General features: G+C 48.9%; 1 protein-coding gene across 5 annotated transcripts in view; it reads right to left on the bottom strand.

Moving 5' to 3' along the window:
- The window catches only part of GDPD5 (glycerophosphodiester phosphodiesterase domain containing 5), a 190,774-nt gene that overhangs the window by 160,066 nt on the left and 10,274 nt on the right, over window positions 1-20,434 (bottom strand). The gene's annotated exons all lie outside the window — the stretch shown is intronic.

Genomic DNA, 20,434 nt, shown 5'->3' with positions numbered 1-20,434 from the left:
AGGAGAGAAGGGGGAATTCTCAGCCCACCTCCCAGAACCAGTCCACCAAGAGGAGTCTCAAGCCCCAGATTCTCCAGCCTGGCCAGCACCAGGTCACCATTTCAGTGTTCGGAGCCCTGGTAAAGAGAGACTCACTTTCCTGCCAATCTCCCAATAGCTCCTCGCTTTGCAATTGATTTATCTATTAATTAAAAGCAGCAATAAAGGAATCTGAGAGAACAGCCTAACAGCTTTGCTCAGCAGCATCAGGGGTAGCATTTGAGGTGCTGCAGCCACCACTGTCCCAGTTCCCACTACATCAGCATCCCCTTTGCACTTCCCACAATGCCCAAATAAGCTCTCAGTACAAGAGAAAAGTCCTCTGTGCAACCATTCTTGTCCCCATGAGACAGCATTAAGCAGTTTTGACAATGTCTATTTAAACATTGTCTAAAAATACATCTGGCTTTCAACCACTACAGATGCAGGTGAAGTCCCACAGTGACAGTGATATGGCAAGGACAGATGCTTAGGTACAGCTTAGATCCCACTATTTCAGGGTCTTATCTGCCTAGTCAGCAAACAGCATAATTTTCAAGCAATTCAGTCAATCATTTCAGAGGATTACTTGCAATTCCTAATCTCCATGTGTTTTGTGAAGGGCACAAAATTTTTTTTTAAAAAAAAGCAGGAATAATAATGGATGTCTGCCCAACATCTCACAGGACAAGAGTGAGAATCTGCATTGGTTTCAATTCTTTAAGACACCAAAACCAGCCTCCATTCCTGCACATGTAGGCAGGCAGTCGTCTGGCACCTCATGGTACCCATGGCCAGTTAGACAAGCATCCAACAAAAAAAAAAAAGGGGGGGGGGGGGGAGGGAAGCCACCTTGGCCAGAGCAAGTGTTAGAATTGCTCTGTAATACTTCTACAGTACAGATTTAGTCCAATGTTTTCGTAGACAAAACATCTGCTGGAAGGTAATTTCCATTCCTGGACCCAGAAGGGCTTAGAAGTGTTCTTGCCTCCCCACAGCCTGGCCCGTGTAACATCCATCCATCAACATCTCCTGCAAGCACAATCCTATCGCTGTTTCCAAAATCCAGGGTGCTCATACCGAGCTTGGCCACAACCTGGGACATAAACGTGATCAGAGGTGGGAAACTACTGCAGTTTGTACAAGAGCCTCAACACTCATCCCTGCAGCATCTTGTCCTCCACTCATACAGAAAGTCACATTAAGTCCAGGCAATATATTCATCCCCCTATAACCTTTCCATTTGCTTCTCTAAAGAAATTAAACTAGTCATGTTTAGGTCAGGTTCTGTCTTACCTACAGTGCCCAATGCCTTGGCATTTCTTGTCCCCCCCTTGTTACGTGTAGGGGAAGGAGGTTGAAGAGACTCATTTTATATTAACACACACAAAAAAAAATCCTTTAGAAATATTAGAACTGATGACTCCACAAATACAGAGTTCACATATATACTAGATCACTGCTCTGCCCCATTTTTATTTTTCTGGAGGATTCTTGCATCAGTAATGGAAAAGTAACTCCCCCCCTCCCCATTTTTCAATAGCAGCATTGGCTTTGTAAGGGCATCCCAGAGATCAGTGATCTAGAAACAATTCAACCAAACCATTAGTAATGCCACTGAAGCCAGCAAACTTGAATCTCACTTCGAATTTGAAAAATTTAAATTCCTGAGCAAAGTTGGAGCCTTCCAGTGACAACTGGATCCCAAACTTACCCTCTGCACTGTACTGGATGCAGAGGGTGGTGTGAAATCCTCAGTCGGCCAATTATTTGTTACAGCTCTATAACGGTTCTCACCACATGTCCTAGAATTGACGTCTGATGTAGGATCCAAGCCAGATACCAACAACGTCAACCAAAAAAAGGCCTCACACTCCCTGTTATTACATGAGGTGTTTTCTTTAGAAGATCACACTCCCACAAAGCATCCAGCTATGCAAACCTCCACCACAGAAACCTTTCCAGAGAAGCTTCTATCCAAAACCATAACTGTGGCACTAACAAGTCCCATGAAGATGAGTTTCTGCAGCAGAGCTGGAGTAAATAACCTACATACACCTTCCCAGCTCCGGGGAGTGGAATAGTCACCCATCCCACCAGACAGCTTCATCTCCAGCCCTGCTGAGTGGAAAGTTTTCAGAGGTTCATCCTCTTTGTATGCCAGGGAGACAACATCCTCCCCTGCTCTATACCAGTAACTTTTAATAGGGAAGTGTACATGTGCTCTCACTTTCCAGTTTCTTCTTCCTCCTAAATTCCAATGCCAAGGCTCTTATTTGCTAGAAAAAGTGTTTCTGCACCAACTTGCTAGAACGGGTCTTGTAGCAGCGTTTTATTGCTGCTCTGCAAACTGATGAATGAGAACACCAAGTCAGTCACAAACTGCACAAAGTCAAGGGATCCAGCTCCAAAACCTACATACAAAATATCAAAACACCACCATCCCAGTGCCCCAGGAAAGACCCTAGACATCAGGACAGTCTTTGAAGCTCAACTACATCATTCCATCACATGTAAGTCACAGCTGAAAGGATTTAGGTTCACTTCTCTCCATAAACTTAATTACATACCCTATGCAAGGAGGTAGTTTACCACTGCCCAAGGGAACAAGGTTTTTTAAAAAAAAAAAAAACACCGTGGGCTTCTCTGAGCTTCTTGCTTACTCTCAAGTTACAGCCTTCCATCTCGCACAGGCTCAGACTGTTAATAACTGTGTTTACCGTGGGCGTTGGCTTTATCAACAGGATGAATGTGTTCTGGCTGCATGCCCCGTTCTGCTGAAGCATGATATAATCCCTTAAAACATATTATCAAGAACTTCTGTTCCTTAATTAGACCACGTGACTTCCACTTAACAGGAGAGGGCAAAATCCATCAGTTTGCTGCTGCCTTTCCTAGCTCACAACATGAGCTAAGCAATCCAAAGCCTATCATGAAACATTCACATAAGCCACCTTTCCTCTTCCTCCCCAGCGTAATCACCAACAGGTCCCTGCAGGAAGCTCTTCTGATAAATGCTGAAAGCGCCTGGAAGTTCTTATCTGCTCCGTCATGGAGTCTAGGGGATATTTTGAAAAAGAAGTAGGTCATAGCAAAGTAACTGCATAATCAGGTGGTTGCTTACATCCTTAAGCCTGTAATATCCAAGGGGTTATTATCTCTGCATATGGCACACCATGAATTACTCAGGTCCAAGTCAATCCATGTGCCTGCAGTAAAGTCATAGTGAACAGATGAACATCCTTCTCATGCTGCTCTCTCGAGGCCTGATGTGTAACAGCTTTTCCTTGGAAATGCTCTTGGAAAACATATCAAGCCTTAACACAGAATAGTTTGTGTTGGAAGGGACCCTTCCAAGTTATGTAGTTCCAACCCCCCTGCCACGGTCAGGGACATCTTCAGCTACATGAGGTTGCTCACAGCCCCGTCCAACCTGGCCTTGAATGTTTCCAGGGATGGGGCATTGACCACCTCCCTGGGCAACCTGTGCCAGTGCCTCACCACCCTCATTGTAAAAAATTTCTTCCTTACATCTAGTCTGAATCTTTCAGTTTAAAACCATCGCCCCTTGTCCTAGCGCTACAGGCTCTACTAAAAAGCCTGCCCCCATCTCATAAGCTCCTGTTAAGTACTGAAAGGCTGCTCTAAGGTCTCCCCGCAGCCTTCTCCTCCCCAGGCTGCACAGCCCCAGCTCTCCCAGCCTGTCCCCACAGCAGAGGGGCTCCAGCCCTCTGACCAGCTCCGTGGCCTCCGACGGGCCCGCTCCAACAGGTCCCTGTCTTTCTTATCAATGGTATTCAAGGAAGGCCTACTAATTTTTGGTATAGCAGATGTCATATGGGATTGATATAGAAGTAGGGATTTGCACAGCTTTAGCATTTCATCAAGTTATCTGCAAAATACTAGCTGGTCTGAGCTGGACACTATCTGCACTATTTTCTTCTTCCCCTGCCCCAGCTGAAGACGCAGGTGTCTGGCTCCATTAAGCCACATGGCTGATGGCTGTTCAGACCCACTGTCTGGTTTGACTTCATCTCTTCTCCTCCAAGTCTGATCCAGGAAGAGAAGATGAAAGGCCCAACAGGAGGAAGCAAGGGATGCTTAGGCATCACAGATTCAAAAGTGAAGAAATAAAAATAAACTAAGAATATTTTTTTTAAAAAAAAAGTCTTGTCCCCCCAAATGGAAGCATTTGAAAAGATGAGGCCGATCACAAAAAGACCAGATTTTCCTTAAGGAAGAAAGCAGCCCTCCTATGAGGAGGCTACATCAACTTGAGAGATGAAACCTAGGAAGCCTGATAAGACTTTGTGGTCCCATGTCTCTGGCAGGTAGAAGCTGCTCTGGTAGTCAGTTCTCTCCACCAATGCAAAAACATCTGGTTTTGTGGACCCTAGGATGAGGATCCAGGCAGAAATTATAAAAAAGGGACCTGGGCAGGACAAAGAAAAGTAAACCAGAGACCAAAGTTGAGCCTATATATCATCAGGAGAGTGCTTCCCACGATGGAGAGGAAAGGGAAGGAAGAGAGTCAGCTGCACAGGGAACAATTGCTCCAAGGAAGGAAGCAGCATTGTTTGAGAGATTTAACAAAAGAGCATAGAAACCAATCCCCCAAGCCCACCCCCTCAAAAAAGGAAAAAAAAATAATTCGTAGTCTTTGGGAAGGCTCAGCTCCACCTTGACATCATACACCCGCTCTGAGCCAGAAGGGAAGAGAAGCTGCTTTGTTTGATTTTTCCCCGAGCTGCGTTACCAGCCCTTTTCCCCAGGAAGGAAACCTTCCACTCTCCCCTTTCCCTCAAATCTGCAAAGGCTGAGCCTGGCTCCTCATTCCACCTCCGCCAGCAAAGCAGGCCGCAGGACAACGGGGCCATGCTTCCACTGCACTGCTCAACAGCTCCCAGGAGTCCTGCAGCAAAGGAAACAGGAGCAAAGTGCAGCCGCTCACCATGGGTCATGAATTCAAATCCAACCTGGAGTAGCAGGACCCTGCAAGCTTTTCAGGAGCTTTCACGGGAAAGCCTGCAGACCCAATACATCCCTGGCCTTTCCCCCTTCCATGGAAAAGATCTCCCTCTTTCCAGCAGGGAAGACCGCAGGGTATCTGCACAGGCAGAAGGAAGGGCTGTGCACACCTGGTTTAGCAGTGGTAGAACTCAAGCCTCCCTGCTGTAATACAAGTGCAGCTGAATTTTATTCCACTTAAGCCTTTCTCAAAATACCTGCGGTCCTTTGAGATACTTTTCCCACTCATCAAAATCTTTTGAGATTAAATCCTGCTAGCACATAACAATCAGGCTGTAACTGTAACATTAGAGCTGGTTGTTTTTGTTGGGTTTTTACTGACATCCTAACCATATCTTCTCCTTCAAAGAAGAGAGGTTCAAAACACCTGAAGTCTCAAAGCATCCTCCTGTGCACAGCTTTTAGTGCTAATCCCACCAAAGCTATGCTGCCCTTCAGTGCTAACAGTGGTAGTGATCCACTGCTGGATCCCAGGTCTCTGTCCCTGTCCACCCCAGCATCCAGGAGTGCAGCTTCACTACATTGGATCATTCCTCATCCCTCAAAGTACAGGTCGGGGCAACATTTAAGTGATTGCTAAAGAAGTCACCTCCTCATGATGGCTGTGCTTGGACTTGAATTCATCTCAAACGCTGCAAGAGCCTCAAGACACTCTTCTCCACTTGCCTTTTCAGTGCTAGAAACACTGCATCTTTGGACCTCTTCCCAAAAGAAACTGGACACGTCTGTTTATCATTCACAAACCCCATTACCTTTAAGCTTTTTCCTACAGATATCTCTGCATGTTTTAATGCTACAGCAGCAACATCAGGTCAGATATCACTCCTTCCTTGCTGATACCTTCTCAAAAATTCCTATGGACTCTCTGGAAATAAGCTTTCCACCAAGCAGAGGAGAGGGTACCAGCAGTCACCAGCTGAATGGACTTCCTGAGGCTGTCCTAGCAGCATTAAGGAGAGGGATGTATCTGAAGCATAGTGCTGGGGAGACCCTCAAGATGTCACTTGATTTCCACGTCTGCAGAGGGGATTAATTTGTAATTCATGCACGAGGGTCATCCAAGTGGCTCTCAGAACCTGGAGCGTTGAGGTCCTACAGCCATGCCCAAGCACATCACTACCAATGGAAAGATATCCTGCTACTAAATCTAAGCCACCTATCTCCCAACAAAGATAGAATTCTTCCTCTTGTTTTCCTTATTTCGCCAAGATTTCAGCCCAAAACTGGAAATGCAAAAACAATTGAAAATGGTTTTGAAATTGAAAACTGACAGAAAACAATTATATTCCCTTTCAATTTTCTTGTTCCTTCAGCCAGCTACCAGCCACACTACCACCTTCTCCTAGGTAGTCATAGAATGGGTAGAGTTGGGACCCTAAAGAGCACCCAGTCCCACCCCCCGCCAGGGGCAGGGCCCCCTCCCCCCAGCCCAGGCTGCTCCCAGCCCCGTCCAGCCTGGCCTTGAGCCCTGCCAGGGATGGGGCACCCACAGCTGCTCTGGGCAGCCTGGGCCAGCGCCTCGCCGCCCTCACGGGGAAGGGTTTCTTCCTCATGTCCAACCTAAATCTCCCCTCTCTCAGCTTCAAGCCATCCCCCCTTGTCCTGTCACTACAGGCCCTACTGAAAAGTCTGTCCCTATAATCCCCTATGTCACCATGTATCTTGCCAGAACAAGACACCATGGCATCCAGCCAGGACCAAGAGGATTGCTTTCACGTGCACTCCGCTTATTTTCGCCATTCTTTTAAACAGCTTTTAATCCAGCTGCCTGCGGTGTTTCACATGCCTCGAGACACAAGGAGCAAGGTGCTCTGGCAGCCCTGGGTTTGATCCACTGCACATGAAGGCAGCAACAAACCCACTCACCTTAAAAAAAAAAAAAAAAAAAAAAGATAGTGTTAGCTCACATTTGGCTGGACATTAAGTTGGTATTTTAAGTCATGGGGCTCACAGCCTATTAGACCTTCCCTCCCCCATTCCCAGTTACCAATGGGCAGTTTTATTTATAAGTTATTCCTGCATCACACACACAACCCAAGCACGGGAGCAACAGACCTGCCAGGGAAGCTGTTCTCCGTAATACACCACTCCAAGTTAGAGAAGAATTTTGTGACAAGAATTTACGAATCCCATTATAGTAACCAGCTTCCCATACACAGTCCCCAGATCTGAGGAGTTTGTTTGAAAAGCAAAGTCAGATTTCTGAAATTCTCTCCATTTTTGACCTGCAGCTTTTCATTGGCATCTCCCACCGAGCCAGAGACTGGTTTCTAGGGAACACTTTCAACCCAAATCTTAAGGGAAGAAGCATGCAATTCAACTCTGACATCAGCTTTCCAAAGGGCATTTTCTCCTCTGAAAGCTCAAAGTATAAAAAAGCTTTATTAAGCATAATAGGAAGTCTTGCAAGAACTTTGGGAGGCGAGATTTTTTTTTAAGAGTTAGATATTTTCTGTCCACTATTTGAATCATCTTTGCAGGCTTTGTTAAGCACATTACAAATTTACTTGTTTCAATGGAAGTACAGATGCCATTTGATCTCAAGATTAGGATCATGTTTCCTTCCTCTAAAGCAAAAGACAAACATTAGCAAGGACTATTGGGATTAAACTTTAATTATGGCTTAGGAGAGGCCCACACTTGCTGAAGCAAGAGACCCGGGTTTAATAAGTTAGTTGCAGCATATTAAGGGGCATTTAAGAGACGCTGGTAGCAACATGAAGCCTTTATTTCACCCCCTCCACTACTTTTGACCTGGCTGAGAAGCCATCCACAGACCGCAGTGAACTGAGCTGGGCTCAGCACCACAAACACAGGTAGGGACAGGCAAGAGCATCCACATGCAGGGCTATGAGAAACTTATATTGCAATACTGCTGCCTGAAGAGATGTCCTCCACAAGGCCCACATCCTCTGCAGGCTCTTCAGATATTTGCTTCTTACTCAAGGGAGAGCAAGGATCACTAAGAAAAAGCATGCAAAGCAGAAATACCCCCAGCTTGGGGAGCAGATCCAGCCAAGGCTGAATTTAATCCTATCCCTAGCTCAGGAAGACCAGTTGATAAATAACAGCTTTGGCAACAGGCTTGAGAGAGGTAAGTTCTGAAGCCACAGTTTTCTGGTGTTTAAGTCACCCTGAAGGCTGCAGGCCAGGGTAAGCGTTCAGTTCAATGCCTTCACAAATATCTTTGCTAGCCAAGAGGACAGCTCCTCCTTCCCTCCCAAGGGTAGTTCCACAGTTTTGTTTTCCATTTTAGCAAACGGGAGGTCATTGCATAGGTATTAATTTAGCTGGAGACCTCAGCAAGCCACTAACACAAAGTTGGCTAGCAGCTCTTCCCCACGTGCTGGGGGAAAAGCAGTAGGACCATGTCCAGCCTTCCCACAGAATCTTGTGGAACAGATACAGCAGCTCTTCAGCAGTTTAAGGAGCCCAGAAGCTATAGAAACCAGAACCTACCAGAAGCCTCACACTCACATGGTTCTGCATTTTGCCCCAGGGAGGCTGAAAGGCTAACGCAGAAGCTCCCTGTGAAATGCTCTTCGATCTATAGCTCCAGACAACCTTTCTGGGACATGATAAAACCCAAGCAGATAGGTTGCCACTATCTAACCATGACCCAGAGCATTGTGTACCTTCATCCAGGTAGAGAGCCGAGACCTCTGAAGACTGCTGGAGTCCAGGTGACTGCTGGAAGCCCTGAACAGGATGGTGCTCAGAAAACCCCAGCTCTGACCCATCTGCAAAATCAACTTTTGTGTGTCAAGCACAGAGAAGGGGAGAAATGGGAAGTTACAAGGAAAACCGTACACAGTGGCTGAGCAGAGCCAGTAGTGACTGGCTGAGCATCCCCAGCACCTCCTTGTCCAAGATGTGCGACGGTGAGCAGAACACCCAAACTGTGCAGAAAAAGCAAACAGCAAAGAAACCACATGAAATCTGTTTCACTGCCATGTTCATTCCCAAACATACAACTGGCCAAGTGTTATGCATGAGCAATGAGCAAGCCACAGGGGAAGAGAGGATCTCTTAAGGCTTTTATCCCTTAGATCCTCACTTCTATACTCGCTATGACGCCCCTTCAAGAGAAGCCTTCAGCTATGGGATCTGTCACCAGGCTGCAGTTCAAAAAGATGCTTTGTAATGCCCCTGCTTAGCACCTTCCTGAGTGGAGGCCTGTACAAAACACGACAAGTGCAGTTTCCTTCTGGTAGCCACACTTCTCAAGTGTGGAAACAACGGACGTGCCAGGCACGGCTGTCCTCCGAGCTCAATTCCTGCTTGTCAGCATCCAGGCTGTGGCAGCGTTGTACCTTTCCACTTCCTCTGCCATAAAATTGAGTTATTCTAGGCTCATAATTGACAAAGTCAAACTCCATCTGTTTCCACCAAGATAAAGATTCCTCTGAGGGTGCTCTGCTAAGTACCTGTGACTTTGCTGCCCTGCCTCCCATCACCGCTCTCCCACACTGGGAGCGGCGAGGTGTGTGATGCCAAAATTAGTGCCTGGATTTGCTCAGGGTTTATTCTGGGCTGGGTGCAAGGCAAATATCTTCGTACTATTTAAGTGCCCAGACCCATCCAGTAAGTCAAACACAATGTATAGCATCAGTAAGTGAGAGTCTTACAGCGTGGAGTAAAAAGGAAAATTAAACAATCCCAGGAGAAACTCAGGCGGAGAGCTCTTTCTGAAGCCATTTTTTACTACACTGAAGTTTCCTAAGTTACATCAGTCTCAGACAACTATCCCACCTATATGTAACTCTGTTAACTGTTTGTTTCAAATTTAACTACTATTAAAAAAATATTAAAGCCTTTCCAGAGGTGCTACAGTGCACAGCCAATAGCCAGGGTTAGGCAAGCAAAAGCCACAGTAGCATCGTTTGCACCCACCAAGAAACAGGATTAAAAATACTTGAGCACTGTCTGTAGTCTTCAAAGCAGAGAGGCTGCATTAAGGCATTAGTGAGCTGGAGGAAAAGAGCGAGCCGAACAGCGAGAAAGCAGGTATGCAGGCAGGAACCAAAAAGTGTTATTTTCTTCAATGGTGTAATTACGAGTGATCAGGCTACTGGGTGACAAATCCATTTGCGCTGTATAAATAGAGGCAGTCAAGCCAAGTTACCCCATTGCCAAAACTAGCACCAGGAGGCCAATGACTTACGGCAAAGTCATTGCACTCAGTGACAGCTTAGATGCAATTTGATACTGCCACCCTTGCAGCCAGCAGGCAGGAACAGGGGCCAGCGAGACCAGCATGCCCACCAGCATCTTCCTAGCCACACTCGACCAGGCAAATGCTGCACAGAAAGTTCTGCCGCACACTCAGTTCTTTCAAGCCAGAGTAACCACTGAAATTTCTAACCCTGTTTTCAGCAGCCACCCTATTTAGGTAGCCACCTTCCCACAAGCTGGCTTTAGTCCGCGAGCTGTACAGCATCATACGCAGGGTATACTCCTGCATGGATAGAGTGTCTCTGCAAGGTTTGGTTCCCTCTGTATAGCAAGATATTCCTTCCCCAGTGCACAGCATGCATGATGGGCAAGCTCTGCATTTCCCAGGGGGACAACGTGGGCAGAAGGTCTGTCCCCTGACAGGTAAAATATGGCATGAAGCAGCACCACATAATCGCTGTGCATCTGCGCCCATGCAGCCAGCGGCTTGCACAGAAAAGGGTTTCACAAGGAATCCAGCCCTTTGTCGGCATCCACAGAGATGTCAAGGGCACAAGTCTGCTGACAGCAAAACCAACACCCAGCTTGTGCTTTGAAAAGCACAAGCATTTTGAGAGAGAAGCCAAAAGGTCTTCACAGACCAGAGCTCTCCCTTCAGCAGAGCACCAGTCACCAACTCCTTCCTCCAAGGGCTGCAGGATTGGGGGGAGAACAAGAAGGACCAAGGTCTGAACACAAGCCCTGCCCTCGCAGCCTGCGCATACCTGGGTGCCACGTGGAGCTTCAATGCCACCAGATGATGGGCATCCCATGCTATATCAGAAGCTGTTTCAGACACACAACCCACAGCTGAGCCATGCCATGTATGAACCCAGTTGCAGCCTCCAAGCTGGACCCAGTTTGGCGCACAAGTCCTTGCTGATGGCCAAAGGTGTCACCCTTGGATCTAGGAACAAATCTTTCCAGAGAGCAGCTGGCCTTGCTCTCCCCTCCACACATAAAGGCCACTGAGCTTCACAGGCATATTTCACAAAGGAGACCAGAAGTTACTTTTCAGTTACTCATCAGCATCACGTGTTCCTATGAACATGAACCTAAGTACCAAAACTACTTGTGAGATTGGGCTAGGAGAGGCATTAAAGCATTCTGCCTTACAGTGTGAGGGATGACGAATCTCAGTTAAGATCAGGATCTTGATGTACCAGCAATGCAAGCTCCTATATCGCCAGAAAACCACCAGCCTAAGTAACATAAAAAGTTCCCCATAACCCATAGCAGACAAACCCCACTACTGTCCCCAACTTGCCAGCAAATAGCCTCACATCGCAAGGAAGCTCTTTGGAAGATAATCACCTCTGAGATGTCTCGTTTCTTCTCTTCTTTTGTTCCAGATGGATCAAGGACTTTGGGGACTCTATGAATATTCCCTTAGCAGTTTCTCACCTCCATCTCACCCCACCCATCAGCTTCACATCGTATTTCATGACAATGTTTGTTGTGCCATTTCTGCTACGCCGTGGTGAGACTCACCAGGTTAGCAGCCCCTGCTCAGCAGAAATCGGACTTGCCCACATTGGTCAGGGTAAGGATACAGAGCAGCCTCAAACTCTCTTGATTAAATCAAGTTTTATTCTGTGTTTTATCCCATAACAGCTCATGAGCCGTCCTTAAAAAACCCCCATATTTAGTTTGAAAACCATCCTTTCACCAACAGTATTTGCAGAAGCTAAATCACATCGTTTGAAACAACCCCCATGCTGTTCACGCCCCTGGTGGAGAGGTTATTTCATGTGACTAAGCACCACAAAAATGATGCTTTACAGTTTAACATGAACCTCAAGGTCAGCCTGATAACACCAGTGGAAAGCAGAGCCTCCAGAACTAGGCAGACCTCCCACGCTCATCAGCTCCAGCAACATCCCCCACTTATTACCACCCCCACATGGGAAAGTGCCATTTCCCTATTGAATGCAAGGAGCCAACACATTCCCTATTGCCCTCCTCCCAAATTATTCACACAGCAACCCATGGAGTCTCTACAGCAGGATGGAGAGGGTGCAGCAGAGACAGGTTCAGCTGCCAGACACTTCTGCACCATGTGCAGCAAGTGCCGCTCAGGGAAGAGCGGCTAAAGATAGCTCACAATCCTGTAATCAGACCCGTAAGACTGGGATTTTACTCCCACCCCAGCCGATCCACAGTTACTGGCATAGATGACTCCTCAACACATCTGAAACCATTACAAGCCGCTTTTGCGGGGAGCTGCCTGGGTTTGAAGACCTCTGTTATGTTCCCAGTCCAATCGCAGGGTACCAAAAAGTACTCAGTCATTGGGGTGAAAAGCAGCGGTGCTCGAGTAATGGTTTCTAGCCGCAAAACACACCACCGTGAGCATCCCACAAGGTGATGAAACAGTCCCTGTGTCACAGACGCAGCAGCAGGAAGGTTTTCCCATTACCACCTTCACACCCTGCTGGCTCCAAAGGCGCTCTGTGAACTCAGTCTGTTGGCACGCTTGGGATAAAGTGAGCAGAGCCCTTTGCCAAGTAACAACCCCCCTAGAGGTCTCAGCTATTTTTGGCAGGCTGTGTCCAAAGCTGAAACTATTTATGGTATCTAGTTACCATCCATCACTAGGGGAAGAAAAAAAAAAAATAATCACAAATCAAGTGTTCACCATTTGGCTGTTGCATTGGAGAAAAACTGATAGAAAGGCAAAGGGAAGGAGGAAAACTATTACAGACTCCCTTTTCTCGTCCCATCCCACATAGTCCATTTCTTCCAGCGGACCTGTATCACTGCTTGTGTCAAACAGTGACATTATGCTCAGGTTATGGTCATAGCAGAGCAAAAACTATGGACTAAAATGTTGAAGCCAGGCAAAGGCTCCTATAAAGCCTTTTCAAGACCTTCTCTCACATCTCAGCCTGCACCACCTCCCAAGAATCCCACCCCTTAGGTAGGTCTTACCACCACTATGGAGGCATTGCACACCCTGCCTATTCCAGCCCTTCGCCAAAGACAAACCTCCATCAAGTCACTTCTCTCCCCGCAGAGGTCACTCAGCTCCTTCTGTAGGGCTGCAGAACCACCACCTTCAAGTTCCCCATAGCAGATCTCGGAGAATATTTTTGCCTACTGCAAGAGTGCATACACAAAGCACTTGAGGGACAGGGATTGCAGGACAAGGCTTTGAATCCCAGCTTCATCACAAGCACAGTGCTACAGATACTCGGGTACGTTTGAATTAAGCATCTCGCCGCCTAACAGAGAGAAGATGGGATGCTGCGTGGTTAAGAGCAGCATCTGTCTGCACCCAAAGAGTCACCCACGGTACATCTGAAGGACCACCAACAGCGACAACAGTAGCTCTGCTCTGCTGGAGGGGCTGTCACCCTCCCTCCAGTCAACCTGCCAAAAGTACTCTGAAAATGTCACTGGAGTGAGGTTGCCACCTGTTAGAGCAGGCACCTGATGAGTGGAGTTTGCCGGAATGCTGCAGTGGATGGCTATAAACTCTTCAGAAGCAACAGGCAAGGCAGGAGAGGCGGTGGGGCAGCCCTGGGCGTTAGGGCGCGTTTTGGCTGTCTAGAGCTTGACGATGGTGACAAGATGGTCAGGTCTCTCTGGGTAAGAATTGGAGGGAAGGCCAACACGGCAGATACCACGGTGGGAGTGTGCTACAGACCGTCCAACCAGGGTGAAGGGGCAGATGAAATACTTCCTAAGCATCTGGGAGAAATCTCATGACTGCGAGCCCTTGTTCTTGTGGGGGACATCAACTGGTCAGGTGTCTGCTGGAAATAGAATCCGGCAGAGAGGAAACGGTGCAGGAGGTTCCTGGGGCGTGTAGGAGAGACCTTCCCGACAGCTGGTGGGGGAGCAGCAAGGGCTGGCACCCGTGGGTCCTGCTGTTTGTGAACAGAGAAGGACTAGCGGTGCCGTGGTGGTTGGAGCCCATCTGGGGCACAGCGATCGCAAAATGATAGAGGTTTAGATCCTTGGAGGAGTAAGGAGCGGGGTCAGCAGAACTGCCACCGCGGACTTCTGGAGGGCAGGCTTTGGCCTGTGGAGGGGCCTGGCTGAGAGCCCTCGCGAGGCAGTCCTGACGGGCAAAGGAGCCCGGGAGGGCTGGATGTTCTTCAGGAAGGAAATCCTGAAGGCGCAGGAGCGCGCTGACCCCATGTGCCGAAAGGTGAGCCGGTGGGGAAGACGACCAGCCCGGCTGAACAGAGAGCTCTGGCTGGAGCTCAGGGGAAGAGGAATTTGTGACCTTTGGAAGACAGGCCAGGCAGCTCTGGAGGACTACAGGGATGTCACGAGGTTATGCAGGGAGAAAATGAGGGGCCAAAGCCCAGCTAGAACTTAATCTGGCTATTGCTGTAAAAAACAATAAAACCCATTTCCATGAGTACGTTAGCAACAAAAGGAGGGCCAAGGAGAATCTCCATCCTTTATTGGACGTGGGAGGAAACATAGCGACACAGGCTGAGGAAGAGGCTGAGGTACTCGATGCCTTCTTTGCCTCAGCCTTTAACAATCAGACCCCAGTTGTTCTCAGGGTACCCAGCCCCCTCAGCTGGGAGACAGGGACGGGGAGCAGAATGAAGCCCCCATAATCCACAGGGAAATGGTCGGTGACCTGCTACACCACGTAGACACGCACAGGTCTGCCGGGCCGGGTGGGACCCACCCAAGGGCACTGAGGGATCTGGCAGCAGCGCTCACCGAGCCACTTTCCATGATCTCCCAGTAGTGCTGCCTAACTGGGGGGTCCCGGCCGATGGCAGGTCAGCCCGTGCGGTGCCCATCGGCAGGCAGGGCCAGAAGGAGCATCCAGGGAACTACAGGCCTGTCAGGCTGACCTCGGTGCTGGGGCAGGTTATGGAGCAGATCGTCCTGAGTGCCAAGGCCAACTGTGTGAGGCCCAACAGGGCTGAGTGCCGGGCCCTGCCCGTGGGTCACACCAGCCCCCCACAGCGCTGCGGGCTGGGGGCAGGGGGCTGGGAACTGCCCGGCGGGGAAGGGCCTGGGGGGGCTGGTCGGCAGCCGGCTGGGCATGAGCCCCCCGTGTGCCCAGGTGGCCACGGCGGCCAGCAGCGCCCTGGCCGGTGTCAGCAGCAGCGTGGCCAGCAGGGCCAGGCAGTGCCCGTCCCCCTGTGCTGGGCCCTGGTGCGGCCGCCCCTCGAGCCCTGGGCTCAGCGTTGGGCCCCTCACCCCCAGGCAGACCCGGAGGGGCTGGAGCGTGTCCAGAGCCGGGCAGGGGCTGGGGAAGGGGCTGGGGCACAGCTCTGGGGGGGCGGGGGGAGCTGGGGGGGCTCAGCCCGGAGAAAAGGGGGCTCAGGGGGGCCCTTCTGGCTCCCTACAGCTGCCTGGCAGGAGGCTGCAGCGAGGGGGGTCGGTCTCTGCTCCCAAGGAACCAGCGGCAGGACAGGAGGGAACAGCCTCCAGCCGCACCAGGGGAGGTTCAGGGTGGGCACTGGGAGAAATGTCTTCCCCGACAGGGTGGCCAAGCGCTGGCACAGGCTGCCCGGGGACGGGGTGCAGGCACCGTCCATGGGGGGGTCAGAAGATGTATAGACCTGACTGACACTGAGGGACATGGTTCAGTGGTGGCCTTGATAGTGCTGGGTTAACGGTTGGACTTGATGATCTTAAAGGTCTTTTCCAACCTAAATGACTCTGTTTGAAGATTCTACTAGCTCATACCAACAGTATCACAACAGGAACAGGCTGAGCAGCCCACTTAAGGAGACGTACTTTCCAGGAACGAGCCTCTTACCTTGACATACAACTGCTCAACAGCATGCTTGCATCACTTTACTGGTTGAACGTAGGAGACCAGTGCATAAATACTCCTGTTAACAACAGTGAGCCTGAAGAAGGTTTATACAAGCTGCTAACACTAGTCTTCAACTGAGAACACACATTTTTGCCTCCCAAAAGGCAAACCTCCAAGAGGTGGCTCACACTTGGTCCCCCTGGTTCCTCTCATCCAAGGAGATGTCAAGACCTGGATGCAAGTGTACTGGAAAGCAGACACCTGACTTCTTACATGAAACCATTCACTTTTTACATCACACATGTCTTCAAAGCAGTTATGTCAGAAGCACAATTAGCCAACAACCAGCACTGAAGAAATTGGATTTGTGGGAATACAGTTCAAGGAAGAAAAAAAAATCTACTTATCTACCTGCCTTTCTATGGTATCCAAGTTTTCACATGCTCATCCTGCCCCACTGAGGTAGTGCCATGTCCTTTATTTTGCTACTGCAGAACTAGGAAAGACACTTTTCTCCTTGACAAAAACCAATGATGTCTGCATAAAGTAGACAGATGAGCTCCAATCATCACCCAATTCCTTCAGTGCAGCAACCCAAGACTTCATGGCTACCTTGCTGTATCTGAGGACAAATAACCAACAGCTCAAGCATTTCTTAAACTAGAAGGCAGGATAACAAGCTCTGCTCTTCATTGTTCCCAGGGTGAAACAGGGTAGATAGCACAAGCAAGAATTAAGTTCTCCTCTCTTGAGATGCCTTCATTGGAGAGGAAGGACACCAAGTTCACCAGTTCCTGCAAACAAACATCTCTTGCATGGCCAAGGGAGGAGAAGTATCTCTGCTTGGGACTTCAGGCTGCCACAGTGCCACTGAGATGAACCGCTGCAGGACAAGGTCCCAGGCAGAGGTGAGACCTGAGACTGACCAGACAGTATCCCCAAAGCTGTAGCAGAAGCATCCAGCTGTGGACAGACCAACCAACATTTCTGCTTTCTCCTTCACTGCCAACTGATGATGCACCATGCAGCCACTCAAGCTCTCCTGGTTAAGCACTGAAGAGGCCCATCAGCCCCCAAGGACCCAGGGGCAACCAGCACTCCCTGCTTTCATGGGCTCCACAGCACAAATGATAGCAGAAGTGACCACACCAGTCAGAGAGCATCCAACGGGGACACAGGCTGACATGGGACACAAGCCACCTACACCCAAGGGGTGAAGTTCTGCTTCCTGTGATCCCATAGGGCTCAAAGCAAACACTTGCCCTAAAACCCAGCATGACTTGAGCTACATAGGAGAAAGGTTTAGCTTTTTGGAGGGGAATAAGGGAAACCAAAGCCAAGCCATTTTAGTAGTAACTTCCAGGACGAAAAAAAAGAAAAAAAAAACCTAAGCAAACAAACAAAAAGTTTCTTAAATATAGGCACTTTCTCCCTGACCTGAAGCGGGACAGGACACAACGAAACCACAGAACAGTTTGGGCTGGAAGAGGCCTTCAAGACCAGCCAGTCCCACCCCCCGCCAGGGGCAGGGCCCCCTCCCCCCAGCCCAGGCTGCTCCCAGCCCCGTCCAGCCTGGCCTTGAGCCCTGCCAGGGATGGGGCACCCACAGCTGCTCTGGGCAGCCTGGGCCAGCGCCTCGCCGCCCTCACGGGGAAGGGTTTCTTCCTCATGTCCAACCTAAATCTCCCCTCTCTCAGCTTCAAGCCATTCCCCCCTGTCCCACCACTCCCTGCCCTTGCCCAAAGCCCCTCCCCAGCTTTCCTGTCGGCCCCTCCAGGCACTGGCAGCTGCTCTAAGGTCTCCCCGCAGCCTTCTCCTCCCCAGGCTGCACAGCCCCAGCTCTCCCAGCCTGTCCCCACAGCAGAGGGGCTCCAGCCCCCTGGTCATCTTCATGGCCTCCTCCAGACTCATCCAACAGGAGCACTCCAGAAGTAAAATGCATCAGCTTGAGCAGACCTCAAGCACCTGAGAGCTCCAGGATAGCCATGGCATACAGGTCTGCACTAAGCCTATGACACCATGACACCAAGAGCTTTCAGCATTTTACAGTTCTTCTGTGAAAGCAAGAGAAGTATCAAACCCTACTTTGTTCATCATCTAGAACATGACAAAAATAAGCTAGAAGATCAAACTCTGTAGCTGATTTCAACTCTAGAAGAAGTGTTTTAAACACAGCCTTTGTGTTTCATGGGAAGGAGACTATTTATTACTACTGAGACACAGAATTTTCCCCACAGGCAGGTAACTGCTGCCTTTCCAAATTCCGAAATCTCCCACCTGGCAATGAGCCTTGAGGGGAATGCAGACACCTCAGTAGTCCCTATATATCCAGTCAAACAGCCACAGCATAACTTATTTCAAAGCTCAGCCACTTGAAGCCATATTTATTTTTTAATACCAGCTACATTGTCTCAGCCCAATGCTTTTTCTCGACAGCTCTGCCATTTAGCAAGCATTAAACCTGATGGTGCATGAGACATAACAGGGTTTTACTCACACCCATGTCCAAGAGCCAGCTCAGTAGAGCCGACAGCCGCAAGTGTTTCAAGCAATACTTACCTCATACCTTTCCTTCCAAAAAAATAAAAGCGCCAGCCTTTTTGGAATCAAACACATGGGATCTATCGCCAGAAGTGGCCAGTTTAGGAGCAGAACATCTCATTACTTCAGGCAATACTGAAACGCAGCAATAAGTTTATGGGCACCCAGTAGCAGACAACAGCGGTTGAGCTGAGACACACGAGGAGGATGTGAAGTCCAGCTTCTTGACCAAGCACTGGCGCATTCCCATGAAACAGCAACACTGAGACAAGAGTTTCCCTCTCCCCACATGCCCCTCGGGATTCCACAAGCCTCAGGAAACAATTGTCTTCTGGAGCCTAATAAAGGGTTGGAAAGAAAACCTATGTGAGGAAATAAATTGGGCTGAGGTCCAGACCTGATGCCAGAGCCTGAAAGGTTAAAGAGGAGACTGTACATGTAACATGATGTAAGCTGTGCTTGCTGCTGCCTCCTACCACCACTCACTTTTTTTTCCTCCCAGACTTGACCCCAGGCTCTACCACAGTTGTATTTCACTTCCAACTTGAAGCAAGAAAACTTCTTCTTAACAGTATGAAATGGGTCAAGGATCCAGTTAGCAGCTATCCAGATAAGAAGAGGATTTGAAATCACTGCAAACCACCTTCCCTTGATGCGAATGGTTGCTTTGTGTTTTCTGATTGCGAACAAGTGAAATTTCACAGGAGACACTGCCTTAAGCATGGGATGTTTGAGCTGTAGTAAGTAACAACAGATGCAATTTGTCCCCAGCTTTATGACATTTTGAGTCAATTCAGATATAATGATTAGTACATCAATTCTGGAAGCAATCAGATGGCTTTGCTCCGTGAGGTACTGGAACTGGATAGCCCCAGGAACTCAAGTTTCCACTTACTTTAACTCTGGCTTTTTTGGATTAGGTTGCTATCACAAAGCCAAGTTAGAAACACTGGATGCTGTGTTAAATCCTATTAGCTGATTACACGGCTGAGCAGAAGCAATTGTTCATTGAAAAAGTGAACCCGACTGCCCAATTTGGGAACCAGACGGTCACACTGACCTTGTGCGCAGCAGCACATAACGACAACAAGCATTTGCTCCCGCTTTTGTCAAAAGCCATCTCTTCCAGCAGCTCAGACTATCTGCAGCACAGCCAGGGCTGATGTTCCCCGGCCCAGCCAGCCTACACCCTGCAGAGGGCAGGCGGATTTCTGCCGGCACACTACAGCAAGCATCACTCTTGCCAAGTCCCTGCTCCTTCCCTCCTCCATCTCCTGCCATGCCACCAGTTGGTTCAAACCAGCCTTCTTCATGCCCTTCTAGGGAACCCCTCCCAGCACGTCAGCACAACAGCAAAGCAAATAAAGTTATTCTAAAACTGGGATAAAAATAAAGCCTTCAAGAGTAGGGCCTGGGACAGCCTAACACGTGACAACAATGAGGACTCATTTGTCTTGTGTTCACAACAAAAGGAACACTCATGCAACAGGACGGCAGCCTAAGAGTGACCTTCCTGCCATGACCAACAGCAGGTGAACCTCACGTTTGACCCTCCCATGACTTTCTGTACATCTGTGGCATCGCTGGCAGGAGTCATGAACAACAAGGAAACAAACAAGGAAAGTGCCTTCCCACCCTGGCTCTACTTCCTAGTAGGAGCATTCAAAGAATCAGGTTCCCTTTTCAGGGCCTTGACTTGTTCTTGGCTGTCTGGTTTAAACCTCCAGGCTCCATCCCTCCTGGGGAAGGAGTTTTTACAGAGGCTGGAGATGAACATTTTCATTTCTTCATGCCAAAAGGAAAAGGAAATTTCTACACAGCTGTTCTGATCACACCATTCTCCCATAAAGCAGGTATCACCATATGTCTCTCTGAGCTTAGCACAAGAAA

The sequence above is a fragment of the Falco rusticolus genome, chromosome 2 (assembly GCF_015220075.1).
Source record: "Falco rusticolus isolate bFalRus1 chromosome 2, bFalRus1.pri, whole genome shotgun sequence".
In the NCBI taxonomy this organism is placed as follows: domain Eukaryota; kingdom Metazoa; phylum Chordata; class Aves; order Falconiformes; family Falconidae; genus Falco; species Falco rusticolus.
The sequence above is the reverse complement of the archived record's forward strand: the minus strand, read 5'-3'. Positions and strand labels throughout refer to the sequence as shown.